This window comes from Staurois parvus, unplaced genomic scaffold (genome assembly GCF_062004578.1).
Source record: "Staurois parvus isolate SC_StPar_1 unplaced genomic scaffold, SC_StPar_1.0 ptg000988l, whole genome shotgun sequence".
NCBI classification, from domain to species: domain Eukaryota; kingdom Metazoa; phylum Chordata; class Amphibia; order Anura; family Ranidae; genus Staurois; species Staurois parvus.
This window is the reverse complement of record NW_028318784.1, coordinates 5,278,821-5,292,962: the sequence shown is the minus strand read 5'-3', so window position 1 is coordinate 5,292,962 and position 14,142 is coordinate 5,278,821. Positions and strand designations below refer to the sequence as shown.

Sequence of the window (14,142 nt, the reverse complement as noted above, 5' to 3'; positions counted from 1 at the left end):
TACAAGTGCAAACTTAGCCTTAGGCCCCTTTCACATAGTGCGGATCCAATTGCTTCAGCATGGGGTCTGTCTGATGATCCCCTGCTGAGCAGAGCGCCTGGATGACAGGTCTGCTTTTGCTCAATGTTTGCAGAGCAAAACTGGATACAGTCTACTCTGCTCTATGGGTGGCCAGGTGTAAAACGGACCAGCTGTCCATTTTCACTTGACTGCCCTACAATCCGATCCACCTAGACAGAGGGGGACGGATCCCCCTCCATTTTTTTTTTTAGCACACTGGATTGGACTGGAGGAAGGCAGGTATACATGGCCCATTCAATCAGGTTTGTCTGAAAAACTGGCAGGCTGATCTGATCGAATCACCCATGTAAAAGGGCTCTGACACTTATGCCTTGTTCACACTGACATGAGCATTTTTTGGAAGGGTACGCAGGTTCCTGCTTGCATAAAAACGCGTCCAATTAGACGTGTTTGTGCATTTTTACTGCATGCAATCTGTGTGGCCAAGGACACACCCTTGCTCCATTTTTTTTACACTGCTAAATGCAGAACTACATACGAGTCCCCAGAACTAGACCCTGCGCACATATGCACGCAACGTTTTTTATGTCCCGTGTGAACAAGGCCTCACCCCATCTCTCCAAACTATTAGGAAGAAAAAAAAAAAAAAAAGTTTGCTTTAGATTAACTTTACCAAAGCAGAGCACAGACAATTGATGTGTGATAAACCACTGCAACTAGATATCACCTTCCACTAGAAAGTTGCCAATTGGCTGTTGAAATACTTTATGTTCTGCATAGACATATTAAAATAAACAAAAACATTTCACTAAACGTATGCTTTAATGTCAGTGTCAACACTGGTTGTGGAGCTTAATTAAAAAAAAAAGTAGCAAAACTCCTCACTCAGCTGTGTAAGGTTTAACAATGAATAACAAAGTCAATGAAACAAAAAGTAACAAAGTGACTGCAAGTATGAACAGGTTATGGCACAGAGAAAGCCAAGATGCTACCAACAGTAAAAACGGTTGTAGAAAGCATTGCCTAGTCATGGAAGAATCCTTGTACTAACCTTATGGGCTCACCTTTCAACATTTTACTCCAAATCCCCCCTACCCCCCTCAGAATGGACATTTCATTTTTTTTTTATTTTTTATTAATACCTTTTTAGAGGAATCCTTACTGCCTAGTCGTGAAGGACATATTCAGATACTCACATCATACATCTCAGGAGGCCTCGGGGCACTCAGCATGCACAGTGATATTGAGGGGGCTGGCTGTCACTTCTTGCCCCTTGATGATGCACCATAGCACATGCATGTCACCAGGGAACTGGCTCCAGGAACCCAGAAGATACAGACGGCTTATGATAATGTCAAACAAAAATATGGCAGCACAAGACCAGGTGTCTAGCAAAGAAGCAGTGGATCCCTACAGAGCACCTATGGATTTACTAGACATGTGAATGTGCTTTCTGTGGATAATCCAGCACAAAAAAAAAAAAAAAATGGAAGGAGGAAGGGAGAGGAAGGGCAAAAAACCCATGGGGAGGTGAAGTTCCTTTTTAAGTAAATTGTAAAGCAAACTTTGATCCCATACAGAAGCCAGTTTAAGTGCCTTCAGGCCATGTTTCTTGCCTCCCTCACAGTGTCAGCACACACATCATTAGCATCACAACAACTCTGGCAGCACACATGATGAATGGCCATAACAAAGGAATGCATGAGTGCAGATGTACATAAACAACTACACTATATAATAGTAACACCAATATAATTGTGTTAAAGGAGAAATAACTGCCACATCTGATTCACGCTACATGTGATCTACATTATGTAATATCGGTAGCATAATCCTAGCTGTGACAGTTACAGTACAAGCTTATCACTGTAGTCTTTGGTGGTACTTTATTTTCAATGTACAGTACACATTACGAAGCAAACCACACAGATCTACAGATCTGGTCACACTGAAAGCAGAAAAAAGTAGCTTTCCTTGCTAGTGACATATTGTGCCTTATCACAAGGGAGGAGCATAACTGAGGGTTTCCATCTACTGAAAATTGGACGATTTTGACAAAACAAAAATGTATGCGAGTCCATGTGGTGCTGTTGAGGGAGTGGGGAATCAAATTTTGCACTGCACGCCCAGGGTGCACTGTGCTTTAAATAGCCCCTGGTTACAGAAGCTACTTTCAGTTACCCTGAACAGCTCCTGTGTCATCCAACCCTCATGAGAGCTATTAATTTAGTTATTTTTGTTTTGTTTACAAAGAGGAAAAAAGGTTACAAAAAAATGAAAACAACAGTACACCAACTGCGATGAAACACAAAATAAAAAAAATATCACACATGGTCTATCTTAAAATGGTTTCACATAAGATTCACATTTTTCTAACTCTATATAGAAAAGTATAAGAATCTTGGGTCATAGGTCTTTGCCTTAACATCTCAATGAGACAGTTCCTTCTTTGGTTAATCTTGCATGAAAATGTATTTTTAGACCCCTGAAGTTACCTAAAAACTACCCTAAAGAAAATTAGAACACCCAAACTTAATGCTATATATCCTACTATGTCCCCTAATTATTGTTGAGGATGTTCCCTTCCACGCAATTTTGTACACATATACTGGTCTCACAACAGATTTGCACTACCTGGCGAAAAATTGAAGAGCTTGCTTCTAAGTTAGTCGGTAACTCACGTATATGGACTATGGCTGATTATTTACTTTTGCACCCATACCCAAGACCTCTAATACGTCGGAAAGGTGGATACATACATCCTGTGTAGCTACTCAGTGGGCTATCACCTTTCAATGGAAGTCAGCAGAAGCCCCATCTATATTTATCAGAAACAGATTAGACTCAAATACACTTATGGAATGTATTTACCATATACTAAATCATGCAATGGCTTTCCTTCACAGTGCGATCTCTGATACAACCGTAGAGACATGTTTTTGTAAACCTTTTGGAGTTATAGTTACTTGTCAATGGAGTGCTGTCTTCTCAAAATCTTTGTTTTCTGACATTGGGAATTTTATTGCCTTTTTTTTCACCTGTGATATTGGTATGACTGTAATTCAAAATGTTGATGTAAATTTAATTTTTCACTCTTCACTATTAGCTACATGAATGGCTTCATCACCTTGTTGTACATTGTATATCCTTTTTTTCGGATGGCTTTGATGCTTCTCTTTGTTCAATGTTGACTTTTCAATAAAAGTTTGTAGACAAAAAAAAAAAAAAAAAAAAGAAGAAACTAGGAACACATGGGGGGCTATGTATAATTGTTTTTACACACACACACACACACTGTTCACACAGTATTCTTATGGAATCCAAAGAGTGTGGGCCCATAAGAATGGCCTCCTGCTATTGGGTCCTTCAGGTAACATATTGTCGGAAATGTATTGAATCTCTTCTATTCTTTGTAATATGTACAAGATCCATTATATATTAGAAAAAATCTCATTAAAAATTTATTGAAACAGACAAGTGTATCTTGGGTGAAAGTTGTATGAAAAGATTTATAAACAGACCCCTCACCCTAAACACCACATAGAACACACAGGGGTCGCTTTATAAAGGTTTGAACACAACTTTTCCCAAGGATTTACACATTTTCTAAAGTAATCCAATTAAAAGTGTGTAAGGAAACATTCATAGCAGACTCCTCAATGAAATAAACAACAAATTCTCTAAATATAGAAAGAAGATTTTGTTTGTCTGTTTTTTTTAATCAACTTTTGCTTTAAGCAGCTCAACAAGCGGGTTTCTGCTTTGGCAGAAGGCAATTTCCATAATGGTGGCCATGCACACTGATTTTGATATCTAATGTGTGATCAAAACGATCAAATCTACCAACAACTGAATAAGCATAACTTCCCCTCCAAACGCATGTAATGTATAGTGAGCTTAAAGTATACCTAAAGGCAAAACATTTTTTTTGTTTTGGACAGAGTGGAGAGGGATTAAAACCCCTGTTAAGCTGTTATTGCTGTCTTTGTCCCTGCTAATGAGATTTACCATCTAGATTTGTCCTATTTACTATTATCCTTAAAAGTATAAGTAAAAGAAAATCCCAAATTTTGGGTTGTCCCCAGAAAAGTAAATCTTCCAATCGGGACACTAGTTGTGGTGAGGCCAAGGTATTCCTCTAATTCAGGGGTCTCAAAACTATGGCCCTCTAGCTGTTAAAGTACTACAAGTCCCATTATGCGTCTGCCTCTGGGAGTCTTGCCTGTGGCTGTCAGAGCCTTGCAAGGCCTCATGGGACTTGCAATTCCTCGCCATAGTTTGGAGACCCTTGCTCCAATTTGTAGGTTTTTCCTCTCTCTTCTTGTTTGGCTATGGGACAGGAAGTGAAGGGAAATCTCCCCAATGGGACACAGATAGCGGAAAAAGATCTGACAGGGGTTATAACCCTCCTTCACTCTATCCAAAATGAAAAAAAAAAAAAAGTTTGCCTATAGTTCTACTTTAAAGTGTAGGTTTACCTTTTCATGAAAAAGTGAACCAACTCCAAATATCCTGGCCACCCCTCTGTGATTCCAACGTACCTCGGAACATGCAGCCCCAAAGCATCCATCATAATGCGCACAATGGCAAACACTCATTGAACAGCGAGAGGGGAAAAAAAAAAGTACTTCTCATTGGTCAACAAGTCTACATGACCATGGAGAAGTACATCTTCCTTCTGGGACACCTTACCAGAAGATGAAGCAGCGGATGCACTTTTCGTTGGTCAGCACAGACACATATCTGTGCTGACCAAGATTTACTTGTCATTGTGAGCATTATACTGCATGCTAACTGCGGGGCTGCATACTGCGGTGTATGGACCAGCTACACTGGCAGGACAAGGCATCTTGGCTGCTATGTCCAGCTGAGTCCGAGAGGTGGCCAGGATATTTGGAGTTAAGAGGATCTTTACCCTAGAAGAAAAAAAATAAATTAGCAGCTAGAAATACTGTAACTATTTATTACAGGTACTTATATAGCGCCATCAATTTACGCAGTGCTTTACATATTCACATCAGTCCCTGCATGCAAAGAGCTTACAATCTCAGGCCCCTAACTCACATTCATACATACACATACTAGGGCTAATTTAGACAGAAGCCAATTAACCTACCAGCATGTCTTTGGACTGTGGGAGGAAACTCACGAAGACACAAGGAGAACATGCAAACTCTGGGCAGATGGTGCCATGGTTGGGATTCAAACCAACGCCCCTAATGCTGCTAGGTGGAAATGCTAACCACTTAGCCACTGTGCTGCCTGACTTTTAGTTTAATAAAAAAAAAAAAAAACACTTACCTGTCCAGGGATCCAGCTCTGTCCTCACCCGAAGCAGCTCTTTACTGGTCTTCAGGTTCCTAGCGCCACCATGTTTAGTGTGGGAAGCAGGTTGTGACTCTCTGTGACTTCACAGCCAGCTCCCCACAGTGCATGTGTGAGAAACAGTGCACTTTGTGAATGGTCGCACGGCTTTCTAGCACCTGCAACATGTCCCAAGAGGTTGCAGGGTGGAGGTGGGTTGTTAGAACTTGGGAAGTGGGAGTGGGTACCTGCCAGAAATAGGTACCCGGACCACAAAAAAAAAAAAAAAAATGCCAAGGGGGGGAATTAGTGAGGAATTTTCCTTTTAAAGGTGACGTTCCACTTTAATTCACCTTTTCATTTTTCATGAAGAGGTCAACTTACCCTTTAAGTCACAGTATAGTTATCTGATTACTGCAAGTGATCTCACAGTACAAACTGTGCTTCTTCCTCATCCTACCACAAACATTGTATCCATCTGCCTACTGAAAGTGATCTCATAGAACAACATGTACTTCCTCATCACCATCCTGTAGATCACACACATAGTATCCATCTGTCGAGGACACTGTGATCTACCTATTATAACTGATCTCATAGAACACATGTACTTCCTCATCACCATCCTGTAGATCACACACATTGTATCCATCTGTCGTAGATACTGTGATCTACCTATTATAAGTGATCTCATAGAACAGAGGTTCTCAACCTTCCTAATGCCGCGACCCTTTAATACAGTTCCTCATGTTGTGGTGACCCCCAACCATAAAATTATTTACCCAGTAATTATAATTCATGAAGTGTCGTTTTACCTCCAATACTGCTGCTCTCTACACAGTAGCTGCTCTCTACACAGTAGCTGCTCTCTACACAGTAGCTGCTCTCTACACATTGGAAATATGTGTTTTCCGATGGTCTTCGGTGACCCCTGTGAAAGGGTTGTTCGACCCCCAAAGGGGTCGCGACCCACAGGTTGAGAACCACTGTCATAGAACAACATGTACTTCCTCATCACCATCCTGTAGATCACACACATTGTATCCATCTGCTGTAGATATTGTGATCTACCTATTATAAGTGATCTCATAGAACAACATGTACTTCCCCATCAGCATCCTATAGATCACACACATTGTATCCATCTGCTGTAGATACTGTGATCTACCTATTATAAGTGATCTCATAGAACACATGTACTTCCCCATCACCATCCTGTAGATCACACACATTGTATCCATCTGCTGTAACTGATCCCAGGGACATACCTGACAGTACAGTGTGCCCACCACTCACCTACAGCAGAGAATGGACTTACCTGTGTCCTGTAGAAGATGTCTCCTGCTCCCCCTCCTTACTACACCAGCATGGACATCCCCTATCATCACCCACTCACTTACTCTGCTGGATCATACCAACACCGCACAGCCCGGAGGCAGAAAATACCATTCAACTAACTACAACAAAGTAAACATAAACACGCGCGGACCCCCCTCTCCTGACATGGAAGCGGCGGAGCGGAGGCATGCTACCCACACAAAGCCGGACACTAACTTGTCACTCACCTCTCCCCACAGCTATGGTTCCTTCCCTAACCAGTAACTACATCATAACACTGATACAGTGCCAGACTGAACCATTCCACAGCGAAAGTAGGGGGGAAGCAAAGAAGAAAACCTTTCTCTCGCCTCGTTATGCAGCAGGATAATTATACAAAGTTAATACAGTATATGTAGTTGTGTTAAAGTATATGATAGACGTAAGACTTTACCTCCGCCGGCTCTCCGTACTCTCCTTGGAGTATGGTACGGTCCGCCCGGGTATATTCCCAAGGAAAGTACACGCTGCTCTTTACGTCATAGAAAGAGACGGTCTGAGGCTGAGAGGAAAGAGACAATGAAAACAGAGAATTCGTGTGGCCCCGCCCACGAAGCGGATTGGTCTTTGGGAGTGTGGTAGGCGACGCGTCACTGGCCCGCCTTTTTTCCCCGTGAGCTAGTGTTCTGCGGCCGCCCGCGTTATTTTTTATGATTCACAGATTTATTTTTCGATTCATGTAATTCGGGCGAACAGATCTAACCAGATCGAATACTGCTTGCACTTTACATGGTGGTCAGGGGCGGACTGACAACTCATGGGGCCCCCGGGCAATAGGGGATCATGGGGCCCCTGTGTCCTTGCCCAAACTCAAAAAAGCCTATGAAAAAGGTACCAGGGGCATCTCATGGGGCCCCCTACTGACCCCGGGCCCTCGGGCAGTGCCTGAGTTTCCATATGGTCAGTCCGCCCCTGATGGTGGTACAATGCAAATGTACATAAAGGTAGAACTAAAAGCAACATAAACTTTAGAACAAAGATTGTGGCCGGGTTTTTATTTAACCACTTGCCTAGTGGGCACTTACACCCAGTGGGGTCCCAAGGCAGGTGCAAGGGGTTCAGTCCGCTCCGGGTGACACCGACTGTACTGGACCCGCTCTACGAAAAGGTAAGTTGTAAAGAAAGTCGATGATCCCCACAGGATGGATCTGATCTGCGGATTGAGCATAATGGATCGGAGTCCAATCCATTATGCTCAATCCGCAGATCCGATCCATTCTGCGGGGATCTTCAGAGGGGGTGTCACCAACTGTTACCGCACCGGGTGACACCAACCCTAGGGACGCCTCTGCTTACACCCCTTTCCTGTACAGGTCAATTTTCAGCTTTCAGCGCTGTCGCACTTTGACAATTGCACAGTCATGCAACACTGTACCCATATTATATTTTTTTCACACAAATAGAGCTTTCTTTTGGTGGTATTGAATCGCTGCTGGGTGTTTTATTTTTTGCATTATAAAGAAAAAAAGCAAAACATTTGAAAAAAAAAAGTTTTTCTTTGTTTCTATTATAACATTTTGCAAACAGATAATTTTTCTCCTTCACTGATGTGCGTCAATGAGGCTGCACTGATAGGCAGCACTGATGGGTACTGATAGGCAGCATTGATAGACACTGATAGGCAGCACTGAAGAAGCGGCACTGATAGGCAGCACTGATGAGGCTGCACTGATATGCAACAATGATGGGCACTGATAGGCGGCACTGATGGGCACTAATAGGCAGCACTGATGGGTGACACTGACTGATGGCACTGACTAACAGTACTGCTGGACACTGACTGGCGGTACTGATGGGTGGCACAGCTATGCAGCACTGATGGGAGGCACTGATAGGGGGGGGCACTGCTGGGCAATGGTGGGTGGCACTGCTGGGCACAGGTGGGTGGCACTACTAGGCACTGATGGGCACAGGTGGGTGGCACTGCCCATCAGGGCACTGATCATCAGTGCCCTGATGATCGGCCCTGATCCGTCCTCTGACAATTGCCAGTTATAGGCAGTACTTTCCTCAGGCTGTGACAGCGTGAGGAAAGTGCAACTGGTAACCGACAACGGCGTTTACCGGTGATATGCTGTGTCAGTGGACACGGCTGATCACATGGTAAAAGGCCGCTGTGATTGGCCTTTTACCACTTCACGTGATCAGCTGTGTCCATAGAACACAGCGATCATGAAGATTGCAGGGTGTGCTCCCCCCGGGGGCGTGCTGGAGGGCGCGTACTGGGAGGACGTCATATGGCGCCCTCCCAGAACTGGACAACCACGCTGTAGCCATCATTCGGCTATAGCGCAGTTGGCAAGTGGTTAAAGGGGTTGTAAACCGTTACATTTACATAGTGAGCTGACTGGTCTCAGGTGTTACACAGAGATGAAACAAATCCTCCTACATGAGATGTACCTGTTTATCTGTAGTTATCTCTTCTCTATATCCCTTCAAAGTGCAGAATTTTAAAGCTTGTCTGAGAGTTCAGAAAAAGGGGGCAGAGAGCTGAAGTTACACACTGCCGAGCTCAGTGAGGAGAGTTCTGAGAGCTGATCTTGGCAGTATCAGAATGACATCTGACACCAAGAGAAAAATGGCGACAGGGAAGGTACCTCCAGCAGATTGACAGCCTCAGCTCTGTTCCTGTGTGCCATGTGGAGACATGGCACACAGGAACAGAGCTGAGGCTGTCAATCTTCTGGAGGTCCCTTCCCTGTCACCATTTTTCTCTTGGTGTCAGAAATGATTCATGTAGATAGCAGAGAAATGAGGCAGCAGAAAGAAATGATGCTTAGTTCTCTGAATTGAGAAGTACACACTGTAGAGGGTTTTGCTCTGTTCATATTTCATGGCTGAGGATTACAACCACTTTAAATCTGATTTTGAAAAATACTAGTTGGCTGGGAGTCATGGTGATCCCTCAGCTAGTTCACCTTTACAAAAAAAAAACTGCCCATGAAGATAAGGGATGTGTGTAGATAAAGAAACAAACTGTAGGTTTGACCAAAGTTGAATAATATCCTTGCTATAGGTGTAGGACATTTAAGTACCTCATGAAGACTGACTGGAATACGCCTAGGGCGTTGCTAAGAATGTTGCTATGAAAGGCCCAGCTGTTACCAGTCACCCTCACCATCACAGGAGTGAGCTCTCAAATGCTGACCTCACAGCTACTGCATCAGGGGAGAGAAAGAGCATGCTTTAATTGTTGTACACCGATGTGCTGTGTGGTTCATCATTAAGAAGTTTTGGTGGCGTTTGACATCCACATCTGTCATTTCTCTCATAATCGAAGCACCACTGAATTCACAGTTTTTGGCTTCGCATTTGGATTCCTTTATTTTTTCAATTTGTGGTGACACATAAGAGTTTGATATATTTGCATTGCACTATTGTATTGTGCATACATTTTCATTTATTTTAGCACAGCACTATTGTTTTGTGAAGATGACAGTTGAGCCATCAAAAAAGGGGATACCTTACTTGTAAAGGCTAAAATTACAGGTGAACTGTATCTGCTTAACTGCAATGAGGTGGTTAATACTGCCAAGGAGAAAACACATTCAAACTGCATTCACATATGGCACAGATGACTTGGGCACAGAAGTCCTGACATATTAAAGAAATTAACTAAAAATGACAATGCAAGTGGAATAAATCGAGTCCATGTGCTCAAACAATGAAATGCACCAGCTGTATAAAAGGAAAAATATCAAGAAAAGCCTTTCCAAAGCAGAGTAACAGCAGAGCTGAAAAACCTCTGGGCTTAATTCATCCAGAGCTTTGTGGTCCAATGGAAAAATTTACTCCAAGAAATACAAGGTATGTTCTCACTTTTATGACTACTCCAGGTATACTACACTATATCTGTTACACAACAAAAGTGAAGTACCAGAGAATCTTAAACAGTATTTGGCTCAAGTAAGCAACAAATCTGGCAAAATGCTGAGTGTATTGCGCACAGACAATGGAACTGAAAATACAGGCGACAACACACAGGGTTGCCAACCACCCATGTTTGTACGGGAAACATGTAAAACCCGGGCACTTTTTTCTTGCCTGTAAATGCTTGTAACAGGAAAAAAGTGCTGGTGAAAAATTGCTGTGATGGCTCAGCTCAGAACTGCTGAAAGTCCGAGACCATCCGTTTGCCTGTGTGTTCAGTGCCAGCAGGAACGGGTCTGGCGGGGGCGAGGTGGGTGCTTGAGTGAGTGTGATGTGGTCATCATGATGGTGCATTTCTCACCACCACCGCTAGCCAGCTGCTAAAAAAACACAGGACTCAGGAGGTGAATGGAGCATGGCCTAATGTGTGCGGGATTGACCAGAAAGGACTCGGGAGCTCAGCTAGGCAAGCCGGGAGCGGCCAAGTGGGCGAGCGGGTCTGTGTCAGTCAGTGACTCAATCACAGGATGGCAGTGCTGTTCTGGACTGGAGCCTGGACTCTGTTTTGAGGTACCAGTGTCCATCTGTCCTGGCGTGGGAGACTGGACTGGATATAGAAGCAAGATATGGCATTAAGATGTCTGGAGATGGCAGATAGTTATAGTGGAATTGGCTTTCACTACCTGAGGGGTCCAGTGTCCAGGCAGGCAGTAAATTTCACATTGTGTTCAGGGGGCCACAGGCCCCATATCATGCCCTTCCTGAGCTGGAAAAAGCAGGGGGAGGGTGGAGGGGCAGAAATCCGTTTGCTGAGCACTGCAGACTGGCTGAGGGGATCTCCTCCCACATGGAAGAAAAATATATTTTAAATATATTTAAAAATATGCATCCCAAATATATTGACATATATTTGAAATACTACAAATTTGGCCATATTCAATATATTAAAAAATAAATAAAATTATACATAAATATATATATATACTGTATGTTGAAATGCGTTCTTTTATATATTACAAAATATATGAAAAATATTTTTAAAAATACATTTTCAAATATACTGTATGTCTTTAAAAATACATTTAATCTACATTTTTGGAATGGATTTACAAATACAGTATATGTAAAAATATATGTTAAAATGACTTTTTTATTTGTTAAAAATAAATCTGAAGAATATATTTAAAAAAAAATATTTGTAAAAATATTTTTCATACAGTCAGGTCCATAAATATTGGGACATCGACACAATTCTAACATTTTTGGCTCTATACACCACCACAATGGATTTGAAATGAAACAAACAAGATGTGCTTTAACTGCAGACTGTCAGCTTTAATTTGAGGGTATTTACATCCAAATCAGGTGAACGGTGTAGGAATTACAACAGTTTGCATATGTGCCTCCCACTTGTTAAGGGACCAAAAGTAATGGGACAATTGGCTTCTCAGCTGTTCCATGGCCAGGTTTGTGTTATTCCCTCATTATCCCAATTACAATGAGCAGATAAAAGGTCCAGAGTTCATTTCAAGTGTGTTGTATAGAGACAAAAATGTTAGAATTGTGTCGATGTCCCAATATTTATGGACCTGACTGTATATACTGTATGTGTATATATATATATATATATAAGGTGTGACAATTTATTTTCTAGGATGCCAGGGATGAGATTCCTGTTCAAATCGCATGCGGTTTCCCCACTGCTCCCCATTGTCCATGTGATGATGCTTATCAATAAAAAGTCCTGTAGACAGAACTGTCATCACTGCAAGAAGAGGAAAGAATGCAGCGGGATTTCAAATCCCCACCACTTTCTCTCCTACCGCTGAAACTCAGTATGGGATGCCTGCCTGCAGGCAAGTTTCCAACACTGCTCCTGTGTGAACTTGGGCTATGACAAATCTGGGTTCACACAAGAGCAGTGGGGAAACCACATGAGATTTGGACAGGAATTGCATTCTTGTTCAATTCGCATGTTATTCTTTGCAGTGTAATTTGCATCAATTAATGCAAATCGCACTGCAAAGTATCGGTAATTGGTGAGTACTTGACCGAACGTATCGGTACTTGTAATCGCTGATAAAAAAAACGGTATTGGTGCATCCCTGGTAAATACTGTTGCAAGGAACAGCACTGCAGAACAGAAAAGAGAAATGGATGTGTATGAATAGACAGTGCTCCACTATAATGCAACACATTACCAATATGTCATACGTTTATTTAGGTGGCACATGAAACATTAAATAAGTGTGCATATAGGAACTAATTTTTTTCTCTGTGTGCCAGTCTTTGTTAATTCTCCCTAAAAGTGTTAGAACTTTTTTTTTATAAGTATCTGTTCTCATTTTGACCTATTTTTGTAAAGTAGATCACTATATACTTTGTAGATATATAGTTTTTAATCAGTCTGAAACTCTCCTGAGTATTTCTCTGGTGAATTGAGGCCGGAAAATAATTGAGATGATTTATAAATCATTCTACTGGTACAGTATGTTTTTTATTAATGTGAATTTCTTTCCAATATTTATCTAAACATAAGAAAAGAAGTGTCGCACACATCAGAAAGTAAGGTAATATTCAGGGATGCTCAACACCAGAATCTAAAATACCATAAAAATTATACTTCGCTTTTAAAAAAATAACTTTTAATATTTCACTTGAAAAATCCTTTGGAGTATAAGTGTATTGTTCTAGGTTTATATATAAAGTGCAGTCCCCAGTGCAAAAATATGCATATTGTACCTCCAAAATGGTCCTGCTGTTTTATAGTTGGGGGTTTGCAGCCCGTAGTATAAAGGTGGCCATATACCAGTAGAATTTTGGTCAAAATTTCAGTTTTGGAATGTTCGTTCGATTTTCTAATAGTTAGTGGGGTCAAATTAAAGATGCTTTTCGACTATAAAAATTTTAAAATTCTAAGGAGCCAGGTGGAAAAGTTTTCTCATTTCTTATCTGAATGAACAAAATTCTAACTGTGAATGTAATTTCCATTTAGGACTTTCAAACAAAATTAGTTAATTCAATGACAGCAATATTGGATGCTCTGCATAGTAATTACAGGAGGTCACTCACTCGACACAGCCACCAAAGAACACCTTGCATTCTTCTCAATGAATGTAACGTCACAGCCCTTCCTCTCCATCTTGTCCATTCAAAGAACACTTTCCAGTCCTTAGAAAAAATGCAAGGTGTTTTCTATATGGCGGCAATGCAGAGTGAGTGACCTCCTGTGATTACTATGCAGAAGGGCAGCCATGCACAACAGCACTTGGAAGTTCATAGCCATCACTGTAGTGGCTTACATGTCAGCAGCCTAAGCTCCACCCAATGCGTTTTGTCACAAGAGACATATTCAGGGGCCATATTCCAGTATAAACACCTAGGCATGCAAGTGTGCATGGCTTTGCACACACTGGTGCCAAGAAGGATATTTAAAGTGCTGCCAGGCCCTAGTGCTGAAATGTCTTTAGCAGCACAGCATACCTGTGATCTGTAATCCTGGAATCTCACTCTTTTGATTCCTTTTACTAACCTGGCTTGTTTCTTGACCATCTGCAACTCTTTTTGTCT

General features: G+C 41.9%; 1 protein-coding gene across 2 annotated transcripts in view; it reads right to left on the bottom strand.

The window, feature by feature from the left end:
* Positions 1–7,201, bottom strand: part of CUNH21orf91 (chromosome unknown C21orf91 homolog) — a 70,984-nt gene extending 63,783 nt beyond the window's left edge. Inside the window, exon 1 of one of the 2 annotated variants that reach the window (XM_089657378.1) lies at positions 7,097–7,201. The gene's annotated coding sequence lies outside the window, so the exon portion shown is untranslated. Of the gene's footprint in view, positions 1–6,643; positions 6,741–7,096 lie in introns of those variants that run through there. The other variant, XM_089657379.1, reaches the window with a different exon arrangement.
* Between the last annotated feature and the right edge of the window lie 6,941 nt (positions 7,202–14,142).